General features: G+C 39.4%; 1 protein-coding gene and 1 pseudogene across 1 annotated transcript in view; both read left to right on the plus strand.

Moving 5' to 3' along the window:
* Window positions 1-15,039, plus strand: part of LMNB1 (lamin B1) — a 69,617-nt gene that overhangs the window by 19,486 nt on the left and 35,092 nt on the right. The window lies entirely within an intron of this gene.
* Window positions 13,062-14,364, plus strand: LOC139439844 (synapse-associated protein 1 pseudogene; annotated as a pseudogene).

The raw sequence follows: 15,039 nt of genomic DNA on the forward strand, positions 1-15,039 counted from the left end.
CATCTACTTCCCTAAGATGCAAAATCTCTTAACAAAATAGTCGCAGAGCAAATCCAGCAACATATAGAAAGAATTATACACGATAACCAAGTAGGATTTATCCCAGGAATGCAAGTTTGGTTCAGTAATATGCAAATCTATCAATGTAGTCTTCCATTATCAATAAAATGAATTACAAAAACCTCATGAGCTTCTCAATAGTTGAAGAAACAGCGATTGACTTAGTACAACCCCTTTTCATGTTAAAAACATTCAACAAACCAGGAATGAAAGGGGGCTTCCTTAAATTGGTAAAAGGAATTTATGATTTCTTAAAAGGTAAAAAGACAGACAATAGTAAAATATGACAACAGATAGCCAAAGGATAAAGTGGGTGAAGTAGTAATGTCTTTACAGAAAAAACGTTGAATGCTAATGGCTTGAAATCCCCAATCAAAAGACTGACCGAACGGATAAAAGAATATGAGCCATCTATATGCTGTCTATAAAAGACTCACCTGAGAAATAAGGACACAACCAAGTTGAAAGAGAAAGGCTGGAAAAAGATATTCCACGCAAATAGTAACAAAAAAAGATTTGGAGTAGCGATACTAATATCGGACAAAAGAGATTTTAAACGCAAAACTGTAATGAAGGATGAAGAAGGTCGTTATATATTAATGAAAGGGGCAATTCACCAAGAAGAAAGAACTATAATAAATATTTATGCATCTAACCTGTGAGGCATACACTGGCAAAACTGAAGGGAGAAATAGATGTCTCTACAATAATAGTTGGAGACTTTAGTACACTATCAGCATTGGATAGAGCATCTAGACAGAGATAAGTAAGGAAACAGAGAGCTTGACTATTACGACAAATGAACTAGACCTAACAGACATTTAAAGAGCATTTTACTCCAAAACACCAGGGTATTCATATATTACCTTGAAGTATATGATAACCTCTCTCCTCAGTGTATCACAGTTAGACTCATTTATAATTTTCCTACACATGGTGTTCTGCCCTTTTTATTTGAACCTATAGTTAGCACTATGTCCATTAAATATTTGTCTCAGAGACTTAAATCTTCTGGCTGTTCATATGCCGTTTGAGCCCCCAATCTCAGCAGAGCTGCAGTCAACAGCTACTCTCCAGTTCACTGGACTCACCCAGGACAAATAATAAAAGGGTGATGATGGACAATGCCCATCCCCCAAAAAACAAAAGTACCTACAACTGCAAGCACGACAGTTCCATCCATCTACCCCATGGGATCTTAGCCCCCCTCTCAGTCAGAATGGGAGTGGGCATCACCATCCCCAAATCCTAAGATTGAGGATCAAACAAACATGAGGTAGGAATGCAGCTGTGGACTAAAGTAGACTTATTATTATTCTAGTAACGAAAGAATTTGTAACATTGATATAAAAACCGTGGTCACCAGAGGTTCTGAGGGGAGGAAGAGGAAAATAGTTATAACATGGGACATTTTGGGGACATTGGAATTGTTCTGCATGATGTTGCAGATAATAATGATATAAGCCATTATATTTTGTCAAAACCTGTAAAATTGTATGGTGCAAAGTATAAACCATAATGTAAATTATAGACCATGGTTAGTAGCAGTGCTTCAATATGTGTTCATCAGTTGTAACAAATGTACCACACTATTGCAAGATGTTGTTAGTGGGGGAAGGTGTGTGTGTGGGCGGGGGGAATCCCCTATATTTTCTATGTAAAATTTATGCAATCTAAAGCTTCTTTTTAAAAAAATGCTAAAATTGAAAATCTAACTGCACACCTGGAGGAATTAGAAAAAGAACAGCAAACTACTACCAAACCAAGCCAAAGGAAAGAAATAATAAAGATCAGAGCAGGAAAAAAAAAATGAAATTGAGAACAAAAACACAATAGAGATATTCAACAAAAACCAAAAGTTGGTTCTTCAAGATGATCAGCAAAATTGACAAATCCTGGGAAGTGGACTTGGCTCTGCGGATAGAGCATTTTCCTACCACATGGGAGGTCCACCCTTCAAACCCAGGGCCCCCAGATCGTGTGGTGAGCTGGCCCACATGCAGTGCTGATGCTCACAAGGAGTGCCCTGCCACACAGGGGTGTCCACCATGTAGGGGAACCCCACGTGCAAGGAGTGCACCCCGTAAGGAGAGCCACCCAGTGCGAAAGAAAGTGTGGCCTGCCCAGGAGTGGCACCACACACACACACAGAGCTGATGCAGCAAAATGATGCAACAAAAAGAGACACATTTCTGGTGCCGCTGGCAAAAATACAAGCAGACACAGAAGAATATACAGCGAATGGACACAGAGAACAGACAACTGGGGCAGGGGAGTGGGGGAAGGGGAGAGAAATAAATAAAAATATTTTTTAAAAAAATCGACAAATCCTTAGCTAGACTGACAGAGAAAGAGAGAGAAGATGGAAATAAATAAAATCAGAAATGAGAGGGAGGGACATTACCACTGATCCTACAGAAATAAGAGAGATGATAAGAGGGTAATATGAACAAATGTAGCCAACAAACCAACAATATACATCAAGTGAAGAAATTCCTAGAAACAGGAACAACCTTCACTGACCCTAGAAGAAAGAGAAGATCTCAGCAAACCAATTTACAAGTAAAGACATTGGAACAGCCATCAAAACCTCTCCAAAATGAAAAGACCGGGACCATATGGTTTCACAGGTGAACAGAGATTTAATAATGATCTTAACTCAAGCTCTTCCAAAAAATCAAACAGGAAGAAATGCTACCAAACTCATTCTATGAAGTCAACATCACCCTAATACCAAAACCAGATAAAGACACTATGAAGAAAGAAAATTACAGACCAGTTTCTCTAATGAATATAGATGCAAAAACCTTCAATAAAATACTTACAAACTGAATTCAAAAACACATTAAAAGAATTACATACTTCATAATCAAGTGGGTTTCATCCCAGATATGAAACATAAAAAAATTAGTGTAATACAGCACATTAATAAGTTGAATAAGAAGAAATCACACGATGATCTCAATTGATACATAAAATGCATTTGATAAAATCCAGCATCCTTTCTTGGTAAAAACACTCCAAAAGATAGGAATAGGGGGGCAGTTGTACCTCAAGTGGTTGAGCACCTCCTTCCCATGTGTGAGGTTCTGGGTTTGATTCCCAGTACCTCCTAAAAAACAAAAACAAACAAATGAAAAAAAACAACAACCCAGCTCTCACTGGGGGAGTGGAAGTAGCTCAGTGTTTGAGTGCCTGCTTCCCATGCATGAGGTTCTGGGTTCAATTCCCAGTACCTCCTTAAAAAAAAAAGATAATAGAAGGAAGCTTTCTCAACATGGTAAAGTGCTGTATTAGTCAGCCAAAGGGGTGCTGATGCAAAGTATAAGAAATCTGTTGGCTTTTATAAAGGATGTTTATTTGGGGGTAAAAGCTTACAGTTAGAAGACCCTAAAGAGTTCAGCTCAAGATACCACAAGAGGTCTTCCTCACCAAATGTGTATTGCCACATGTTGAAGCAAGATGGTTGCTGATATTTGTGAGGGTTCAGCCTTTTTCCTCTTAAGACTCTTTGGCCGCAGCTTCTTTCAATCTCAGTTGTAGGCTGGAGGCTCGTTTCTTCCTGGGCCTGCACAGCTGCAGCTGCCCAGGGCTCTGGTCTCTTCAGCTGCAAACTATCAGGCAAATGGCTCGTTTTTCTTCCCAGGGCCTCTCCTGTGTTTATGGAGCTGTCTCTTCCTCTGTGTTCTCCTGTGTATCTACTTCTCTCTGTCTCCTTGATTAAGTGTCTGTCTGTATAGCTCACAGGGAAAGTGGGAACTCAAAGCCCCAATCTTAACATAATTTAATCAAAGTCATTTCAGCTGAATATAACAATCAAAGGGTATCATCCTGGAGGAACAGACCAGTTTATAAACATAATCTCTCTCCTTTTTTTGAAATTCATAAATGGTATCAAATCATCAGAAGTACATATATGAAAAACCCACAGCTAACATTGTACTCAACAGTGAAAGACTGAAAGCTTTTCTGCTGAGATGAGGAACAAGACAAGGATGTTAAAGTTTTGTACTAGAAGTTCTAGCCAGAGCAATTAGGCAAGAAAGGGAAATAAAAGACATCCAAATTAGAAAGGAAGAAGTAAAACTGTTGCTGTATGCTGAGGATGTTATCCTATACCTGGAAAACCCCCAAAAATCCACAACAAAGCTATTAGAACTAATAGTCCAGTTCAGCAAAGTGGCAGAATACAAGATTAATTTGCAAAGTCAGTAGTGTTTCTGTATACTGCTTATGAACAATTTGACGAAGAAATTTAAAAATTCCATTTATAATAGCAACTTCAAGAGTCCAATATGTAGGAGTAAATTTAACTGAGGGCATAAAGGAGCCATATTAAAAAACTACACAACATTGCTTAAAAGAAATAAAAGAAGACCTAAATAAATGGAAGGACATTGCATTGTACATGGGTTGGAGGACTAAATGTAGTTGTCAGTTCTTCCCAAACTGATATACAAATTCAATGCAATCCCAATAAAAATCCCAACAGTCTTTTCTGCAGAAATGAAAAACCAATGTCAAGTTTATTTGGAAGAGTAAGAAGCCCCGAATGTCTTTAAAAAGTAGAATGAAGTTGGCGGATTCTCACTTTCCTCACTTTAAAGTATATTACTTACGTTAGCTACAGTGGTAAAAACAAATGCTACTGGCATAAAGATAGACACACTGACCAATGGAACCAAATCTAGAACACAGAAATATACCCTCACATCTATGGTCAAGTGAGTTTTGACAAGGCAGTCAAGCCCACCCAGGTGGGGCAGAACAGTCTGTTCAACTTATGGTACAGGAGAGAACTGCATACCCATATCCAAAAGAACAAGAGGACCCATGTCTTATGCCTTATATGAAAATTAACTAAAAATGGCTCAAAGACCTAAATATAAAAACTACAACCATAAAACTTCTAGAAGAAGAAAATGTAAGGAAACATGTTCAAGATCTTGTGGTTGGGTAGCAGACTTGGCCCATTGGTTAGGGCGTCCGTCTACCACATGGGAGATCCGTGGTTCAAACCCCGGGCCTCCTTGACCCATGTGGAGCTGGCCCATGAGCAGTGCTGATGCGCACAAGGAGTGCCGTGCCACGCAGGGGTGTCCCCCGCTTAGGGAGCCCCACGCGCAAAGAGTGTGCCCCGTAAGGAGAGCTGCCCAGCGTGAAAGAAAGTGTAGCCTGCCTAAGAATGGTGCTGCCCACACAGAGAGCTTACACAACAAGATGATGCAAGAAAAAGAAACAGAGATTCCCGTGCCGCTGACAGCAACAGAAGTGGACGAAAGAAGACGATGTAGCAAATAGACACAGAGAACAGACAACCGGGGCGGGGAGAGAAATAAGTAAATAAATAAATCTTTAAAAAAAAAAAAAGATCTTGTGGTAGGTGGTAGTTGTTATATTTTATTTATTTCTCTCCCCTTCCCCACCCCACCCGTTGTCTGCTCTCTTTGTTCATTTGCTGTGTGTTCTGTGTCCACTTGTATTCTCGGTGGCACCAGGAATCTGTGTCTCTTTTTGGTTGTGTCATCTTGCTGCATCAGCTCTCCGTGTGTGTGGTGCTGCTCCTGGGTGGGCTGCGGGGGTGGTTCAATGTGGGGTATACTCCTTGCACATGGGGCTCCCCTACGCAGGGGGCACCCCTGCATGGCACAGCACTCTTTGTGTGCGGTGTGTGGGCCAGCTCACCACACGGGCCAGGAGGCCCTGGGTTTGAACCCTGGACCTCCTATATGGTAGGCGGGCACTCTTTATCAGTAGAGGCACGTTCACTTCCCAACGGTGTTAGTTTCTTAAAACTTAAAGCATGAGCAATGAAAGAAAAAATAGATAAATGGGACTGCCTCAAAAACATGTTCTTCAAAAGACTTTGTCAAGAAAGAAAAAGGTAGCCTACTCAGTGGGAGAGATTATTTGGAAACCACATATCTGACAAAGATTTGATATTCACATTATAAAGAGATTGTACAACTCAACAATAAAAAGACAAGCAACTCAAAAAATGGGCAAAAAGGAAAGCAGATGTGGCTCAAGTGTTTGAGCTCTCACCTACTACATGGGAGGTCCCTGGTTCAGTTCCTGGTGCCTCCTAAAGAAGACAGTGAACTGGCATGATGGGCAGGCGCAGCAAGCTGATGCAACAAGATGACGCAACAAGAGACACAAGAAGAAAAGCATAATGAGAGATACTACAAAGCAGGAAACAGAGGTGGCTCAAGTGATTAGATGCTTCCCTCCCATCTAATCACTAGGTCCTAGGTTTGGTTCCCAGTGTCTCCTAAAGAAACACGGAAGACGAACAGACACAGGAAGTGCAAACAAAGTTGGAGTGAGGAGAAATAAATAAAATCTTTTTTTTAAAAATGGGCAAAGGACTTGAATAGACATTTCTCCCAAGAGGAAATACAAATGCTGAGAAAGCACATGAAAAAATGTTCAACATCACTAGCTAGTCGGGAAATGCAGATCAAAACTGCAATGAGCTATCATTTCACACCTTACAGAATGGTCATCAAAAAACCCCACAAAAACAAAACTACAAGGGCTGGAGAGGATGTGGAGAAATAGGAACACTCCTTCACTGTTGTGGGAATGTAGAATAGTGCAGTCTATGAAAGACAGTTTGTCAGTACCTCAAGAATCTGAATATAGAACTGCCGTATGATTCAGTAATTTCCTTACTAGGAATATATTCAGAAGAACTGAAAGCAAGGATGCAGAATGACATTTGCACGCTGATGTTCATAGCAGTGTTATTCACTATTGCTAAAATATGGAACCAGCCCAAGTGTCCCATTAGTTGAAGAACGGCTAAACAAAATGCAATATTTACATGCAGTGAAATACTATTCAGCTGTAAGAAGTGAAATCAGGACGCATTGACAACATGGATGAACCTTGAGGATATCATGTTAAGTGAAATAAGCCAGACACACAAGAGGTCAGATATTATATTGCACTAATAAGAACTAAATACGATGAGTAAACTCATGGAGGTAAACTTCAGAATACAGGTTACTAGGAAATTGAATGTGGGTTGAGATTGGGAGTTGATGCTTCATGTATGTAGAATTTTTAATAAGGTTTATTATGAAATATGGAAATGAGTTGCTGGTTACATTATAGTGAGTATAACACTACTGATTTACAAATGAGATTGTGGCTGAAAGGGAGGGGTAGTCTGTGGACATAAATGTCAATTGAAAGGACACTAGAGAATAATTTAGGGTATGTATGACAGTAATTTCCATGGTAATTAAAGATTGTGGTTAATAGTATAAATATAAGAATGTTCTTTTACAAAGTGGTAAAAATATGATGCTGCATGGGAAAATTCAACTAATGTAATTTAGGGATGATAGTTAATAGTAATATTGAAATATTTTTGCAATAATGGCAAAGAAAATAAACCAATTTTAAGAGTCAGTTATAGGGGAATATAATGAGGTTATGGGAGTTTTCCTTTGGAGTAGTGAAAATGTTCTAAAATTGACTGAGGTGATGACAGCACAACTCTGATGAAAATGAGAGCTACTGAGTGTGCACATTGAATGGATTGTTTAAAACATGGTGATTTATAACACAAGGAATCCAGTGGTGGAAAATGGACTGTATGAACTATAACATGTATAATAGTAATACAGGGTGCTAATAAACTGTTGGATTGGGGGAAACTACACTGAATGTTAAAATATGGGCTCTAGTTAGTAGTAATATTTTGATGATGCTTTTCCATAATTTGTAACAAATGTTTCACAATTTGCAAGGTGGTGGTGGTGGGGTGATGTATGGGAGCCCTATATGATGATAATGCATGTTTGTTTTGTAAATTCACAACTTTTTCTATACACTTATGTTTGTACATGTATGAATGATATGCTTAAATTTTTTTAGAGGCATCTATGAAAAATGCACTGTTAACATAATACTTAATGGTAAAAACTGGATGCTTTCCCTCTAAAGTCAGGAATAAGACAAAGATAAGCATGTCTGCTCTCACTACTTCCATTCAACATTGTACTGGAGGTTCTAGCCAAGGCTGTTAGGCAAGGAAAAGAAATACAATGCATCCAGAATGTAAAGGAATGAGTAAAACTATTTGCTTTGTAGATGATATAATTTCGTATATAAAAAAAATTTAAGGAACCCACAGACATACAGAAAACTATTAGAGCTAATAAACAAGTTCAGCTGGGCTGCATGATGGATACAACATCAATACACAAAAGTGAAATTAAGGAAACAGTTTCATTTACAATAGGATCAAAATGAACAAAATACTTAGGAATAAGTTTAACTAAAGAGGTGTAAGACCTTTGTGCCAAAAACTACAAAACATCATTGAAATAAATAAATTAAAAAAGACCTAAGCATATGGAAAGACATTCTGTGTTCATGGGTCAGAAGACTTAATATTGTTAAGATGGCAATTCTCCCATTAAATTGCCCTACAGATTTAATGTAGTCTCTGTCAAAATCTTAGCTGTGTCTTTTTGCAGAATATGACAAGCCAATCCTAAAATACTAGTGGAAATACATGGAACCTAGATAACCAAAGCAATCTTGAAAAAGAACAAAGTTGGAAAACTCACTTCCCAATTTCAAAACTCAATACAGGGGGGCGGATGTGGCTTAAGGAATTGGGTGACCACCTTCCACTTGGAGGTGAGGTGGGGCGGAGGGTCTTGGGTTCAGTTCTCAGTGCCTCCTAAAAGAAGACAAGCAAACTGAGACACAGGGAGCAGACAGATGAGGGAGCCACTTGGGGGGGAGAGGATAAATTAATTAAAAACACACACACACTACAAAGCTAAAGTTATGTGCATGGTACTGGCATAGGAAAGAAGGATTTCTAATCTCAATGGCTTTGCTTGTCAGCAGAAAAAAATGGTGTGAGGGTTACGAATGTGTCCATGACACGTTCTTCTACATCTCTTGTGAATATACCGAGTTCAAGAACCTAATTTGCATTCAGAATCCTAGCTGGAAGAGAGTTTGGGAAACGTAATTTTTAAACTTTCCAGTGTGGAGATCTCCAATAGGACATTATTTGAGCCAAACCACAGTGTGTCAGAAATTTTCTAGATGTCTGGTGACATCATCTGTCTACTTGTATTCAGAATTGGGATGCCTAAAAATCTGACCGGAAGCTTTGTGTATGAATGGGGTTTCTTGACTTGGCTTCATTGTAGGATTATCTGGCTTGGCCATTTCATTGGGAACACCCAGGGTCAATGTCTTTAGGTGTTTTCTCTTAGGCTTTTCCCCTTGTCCCAGAGGATTGGCCTGGCTCCCAGTGAACTACCTGCTGTGGGAGGTGATACCCTGCTGGAGGATACCATCATTCCACCTGTAAAAGTCCACTGAATTCCTCTGCTTTTAGTATGATGCTGCTGTCTTTTGTTGTGCCAGCTGTCTCTGCCAGGCCAGAGAATCTGCTTTAGTATCTCAGGACATGGGGGGGTAGGGGTGGGGTTAGTGGGAGGCCTGCTTTGCTTATTAAAGATCTTCAAACAATCTTTCTACTTTCAGCGAACCAGGGTATCTCTTGCTGTCAGTTGTTCCTGCAGTATTCAATAGGTTGCTTCTCAGATTTCCCTGTATCTGGCTTAGGATTCAATGCTCTTGAGTTGGCTAACTCCCTTTTCATTCATCCTCTGTTTCCCAGCTTCCAAAATTTTGGTTCCACTTCGGTTCTGATTTTCATTGTGGATTTGTGCCTTTACTGTTTTAGTTGGTTATCTGAAAGTGACAATAGTGGAGTTGGGTGTTTAACATACCATTTTTACCCAGAGGTCACATTATGTACTCTTGTAGCACTTTATACTTTTCTCGTTCCTAAATAAAACTTGTCAGGAAAGTTCCTGACAAGTTTGATTTGATGGTCAGTTTGACAATTTGTATGATCATTTGCCTTCCTTATTAAAGTGGAATCATTTTGTGGACAAAGTTAGGGTCTGTTGGCTTATTATTTTATCAGTCTAGGTCCTGTCATTCTGTAGGCTCTCCAAAATAATTATTGACTTAATGATTATCTTTTTTATAGGAGACTATTTCCCTATAAGATTGGGTTACACATTACCCAGAAAAGAGCAGTGGAATGAATAATGATAATATTATTTGTGTTGGTGAATAAAATATAGGTTTGAAAAATGATTTTCTGGTATGAATAATAGTGGCTGGCATTAATTATAGGCACAAAATCAATTTCTTCCAGACCATACTTAAATTAACACCTCTGCCTTCCATTTCTCCATTCCTTATTCTGCTTTATTTTTTTTTCAAAGTAGTGATTAGCCCTGACATATATGTATTTGTTTATTGTAGGCCTCTCCCCACTAGAATGTACTTTCTGTAGGGGCAGGGACTTGGCATATCTTGTTTACTGCAGGTTCCAGCAGCCAGATCAGTGCTTGTATATGGCAGGTACTTGATAAAGTGGTAGGGTGTGTTTGTTTTTTAATGAATACGTTTTATTAGTGGAGTGGACATCACCATCCCAGGGTCCACAGGATGGAGGAATAAAATATGGATTAGAGTGGACTTACTGGTATTCTACTATAGAACTATTGTGACTAGTAATGAAAAAAATTATAGCATTGATGTGGAGAAAGTGGCCACGGTAGTTGCTGAGGGCAGGGAGAGGGAAGAAGAGATGTGATGTGGGGGCATTTTCGGGACTTGGAGTTGTCCTATATGATATTGCAGGGAGAGATGCTGGACATTATATATCCTGCCATAACCCACTGAATGTACTGAGGGAGAGTGTAAACTACAATGTAAATGCTTATCCATGTGGTGCAGCAGTGCTTCAAAATGTATTCACCAAATGCAATGAATATGCCACAATGATGAAAGAGGTTGTTGATGTGGGAGGAGTAGGGGGTGTGAGATGGGGTGCGGGGGTATATGGGAACCTCTTATATATATATACACACACACACACACACACACATATATATTTAGCAAGTTACTGCTTTTTTTTTAAGATTTATTTTTTAAAATTTCTCTCCCCTTCCCCCCCCCAGTTGTCTACTCTCTCGGTCCATTCGCTTTGTGTTCCTGTGACCATTTCTATCAGAGGCAGGCACCAGGAATCTGTGTTTCTTTTTGTTGCATCATCTCGCTGTGTCAGCTCTCTGTGTGTGCCGCGCGGTTCTTGGGCAGGCTACATTTTCTTTCGCGCTGGGCGGCTCTCCTTATGGGGCACTCTCCTTGTGCGTGGGGCTCCCCTACACGGGGGACACCCCTCCGTGGCACTGGCACTCCTTGTGCACATCAGCACTGCACATGGGCCAGCTCCACACGGGTCAAGGAGGCCCGGGGTTTGAGCCACGGACCTCCCATGTGGTAGGTGGACACCCTATCCATTGGGCCAAGTCTGCTTCCCTTATATTTTTTAATGTAACATTTTTTGTGTCTTTTCCAAAAAATACGATTAAAAAAATAAAAATAAAAATAAAATCTGTATATGCCTATTTCCCACTCCTATATCTATTTATGTGGGAGTAAATTTCTTTAGTTCAAAGAAATGGTTTTGTGAACCAGTTTCAGTCTTATTTAGTAGTTTTCATAATTTTAATCTGATTTCAGTTAGGGTTTGACCTATTCTGATTGATTGTTGCTAATTTGTTAATTGAACGGTTTATTGAGTTAGTAGCAGAATTGTACTGCCACCAGAAATTTTCCTTTGCACCTTTTGAGTTTGTGCAAAAGCAAATTAGTGTTTGGGCATGCACCCGAGGCATTTGTTAATGGAAACTGTGGTAATACACAATTCTGGAGTTTGTGTGTATTAAATTACATTTATTTTAATTGGAGGGAAGTTACCTCAGTAAAATACTGTAGATCATATCCTTTCTCTCTTTGGAAGAGAAGATAATTTGAAGACAGCCTTGCAGTTGATACATGAATGTTGGAGCCAATGGATACATAATAGGCAGTTTGGTCCTAATTATAAAATACAATTATTTAGTTTTTGGACAGAAGGTTTTTGTTTGGGCATATTAATAACCTTTACTTTAAATTCAAAATGAAGAAGCTTAGTTTATATTCTATAAATTGGACCATAGCAAGATAATAAGGTTTGTGTTTCTGAACTATGGGTAGGAAAAGGACTCTAGGAAGTATTAATAGCTTAATTATTTGGTGTAATTACTTGTGTAACTGCACTAGTGTTGAGTGGTCTTCTACTACCAGACAGGTGTTCAGAAAAACCTCACAGTATTTTAAAACATTAAAAGAGCTCTAACAGCTGGGTCTCATCAGCCAGGTTCTCCCTGTGGAGTGTCTGTTTTGCGGGGTTTTAAAATCTTCGTTTTGCAGATATGATTAGGATGACAATTTTATACAAAGTACTGTCTGTAGTTATGGATTATAGGTCAGAAGCTAAATAGCCTTTCCCTTTCATTCCCTGTAGTTTGTTTTTCTAAATAAAGAGTGAATGGTCCTGATGTAAAATGTTAGTGATGGTTGCTGGGTTAAGAAAGGCAGCCAGATGCAGGCAGAGAGAGCATATCATTGGCTTAGAGTTCTTTTTTCCTTCCTTCTTGGTAGCCTGATTTCTATCTAGGATATCTAGAAGATTACAGTTGTGTGCATTAGAGAATATTCTCAATCTGCGTTATCTGTTGTGACTTTACTCTTTTTTAAGATGATGACAACCTATAATAGTGTTTCAAAAATGATAGGAAATGATGTAAGTAGCCAGAGGGTTACATGGCATTTGTTACTGAGTATTAGGAATGGAATTTGAAATGGAGTTCCTTAAACTGTTGTTTTGTCTGACATACTAAGTCAGTAATTTTGAAAATCCAAATAATTGTATTTCTGTTTTTTATCTTTAGGTTTATCCTTAGAAACATGACTATTCCATGTCCAGTTTATTTTTTTCAAATGTGTAGCTTTTAAAAGTCTTTATTATTAGGTATGTTATTTTTATACATTGAATGAGTTTCTAAAATAAAAACACATATCCCTAATAGGTTTTATTCCCTTAGAAACATATGTCGAGTGCTATCCTTGTCCCTCTTGTTTATATGCAGTATAATGAAAATATCCGGGGGGAGACGGGCAGAGTTGAGTCTGGAGCAGGTGGCCACCACTGGGGTCTCCAGGGACGGGTCCGTGCCCGTGGATCCGTGGGTGGGTGGTTCTGGGGTCTGAGCAGTTGGTTGGGCTTGAGAGCAGCCGACGGGTGGCAGGAAGTCTGAGGGAGATGGGCAGCTGGAGGGAGGCTAGAAGGAGTCCGCACAGGAGGAGCCGCAGCAAGCAGAAGACCAGGAGGCCCTTCTCCACCAGGCCAAATGCCTTGGCAACTGTCTAACTTTGCATCTGCTGCTATGAAAAAGATAATGAATCAGTTGCTGAAACCGCATAAACGATAAAGAAATTGATAGGAGGAGGAAAAATAGGCAGCATCGTGATAAGGCAGTTATAGGAGATTTTCAGAAGGAACAGAAAAAATTGTTCAGGAGCAACATACAAAAAAATCAGAAGTAGCAATGCTCTCATGGGTTAACAGTCATGATGAAGAAACAACAATTCAACAGCAAATCTTGGCCTTATCAGCTGACAAGAGGAGTTTTCTTCCTGAACCCCTGGCTGGTGTGCAGTTTAATTTTAACTTTGACCTGCTACACCTGTTGCTTTGGTCATGCTCCAAAAAGTCGCGCTGCTAAGAAGGATGAGATTAGCTCCTGTTCCTAAACTTGTAAAGAATAGTGTTTTGGAGGAGCTGCTTAAGCAGTCAGCACAGCTTACTGCTCTGGCGGCCCAGCAGCAGTTGGCAGGATAGGAGGAGCCAGAGTAACAGCAGAGAAGACAGTTTGCTAGTGACAGAGGCCGTTCAGCCCAAAACGCCACTTGTCATCATCATATCTCAGCTTAAACCTCAGGAGGATGAGGAAGAGGTTTCTAGTAGCCCACCTATTCCTGAGCTTGTCAGTGACACCTTTGAAGCTTGTAATTTAAATCAGGAGAATCTGAGGAAAGAAATGGAGCAACCTATTACTCAACAGAAAGGAAGGAGGAGACAACCTACTGGAAGAGGATTCTGCAGATTGGGAAAAAGAACTACAACAGGAACTTCAAGAATGTCAAGTGGTGACAGAATCAGAGAAAAAAGATGAAAACTGGGATAAGGAAATAGAGAAAATACTTGAAGAAGAAAATTAGCCGTTTCTTGGAAAAAAGAAAAAGAAAAATCCATAACATTCTACAAGCTGACAGTAAATTTTGGATGTTCAGATGCAACAAATCAGAAGGCACCGAAGAGAATAACTTGATTGAAACTCAAAATTGTTTCATTATGCTTTCTTCTAGCTGAAACTTGGCTTATTCTAATTTTAAAAAAGTATATAAGGGAAGCAGCTGTGGCTCAATCAGTTGGGCTCCTGTTACCATATGGGGGGCCCTGAGTTCATGTCCCGGGGCCTCCTTGTGAAGGCAGGCTCACCCACACGCTGCGAGATGTCTCTGGCCCACAAGCACCAGAGAGCTGACTCAGCAAGGTGACACAACAAAAAAGGGAGACAAGCAAAAATGCAGAAGAATATGCAGCGAATGGACATAGAGAGCAGACAGCAAGCAAGCCGCAAAGTGGGGGCACACGTAAATATATAAAAAATAAATGAATACAGACACAGAAGAACACACAGCAAATGGATGCAGAAAGCAGACAGCAGGCAAAAAGCCACAAGGGGAGGAGAGAAGAAAAAAAGGAGTATGTGAAACAGTTACTCTAGTGATCAAAAAGGGATGCTTTATATAATATTTATTTAATATAAATCTTGTTTGATTTGCTCTTGTAATCGGTATAAATACACAAAAAATTTTAGAGTTCTGTTTACTATGAGGTAAAAAATATTTGGTATTTCATGGGAATATTGACATTTATATACTAACTTTATATACCTTTCTCTGGGCATGTACCTCACCAGTTAAGGGACCATCTATAATTTAGGTGGCTTATTTTTATAGTAC

Source organism: Dasypus novemcinctus, chromosome 2 (genome assembly GCF_030445035.2).
Source record: "Dasypus novemcinctus isolate mDasNov1 chromosome 2, mDasNov1.1.hap2, whole genome shotgun sequence".
In the NCBI taxonomy this organism is placed as follows: domain Eukaryota; kingdom Metazoa; phylum Chordata; class Mammalia; order Cingulata; family Dasypodidae; genus Dasypus; species Dasypus novemcinctus.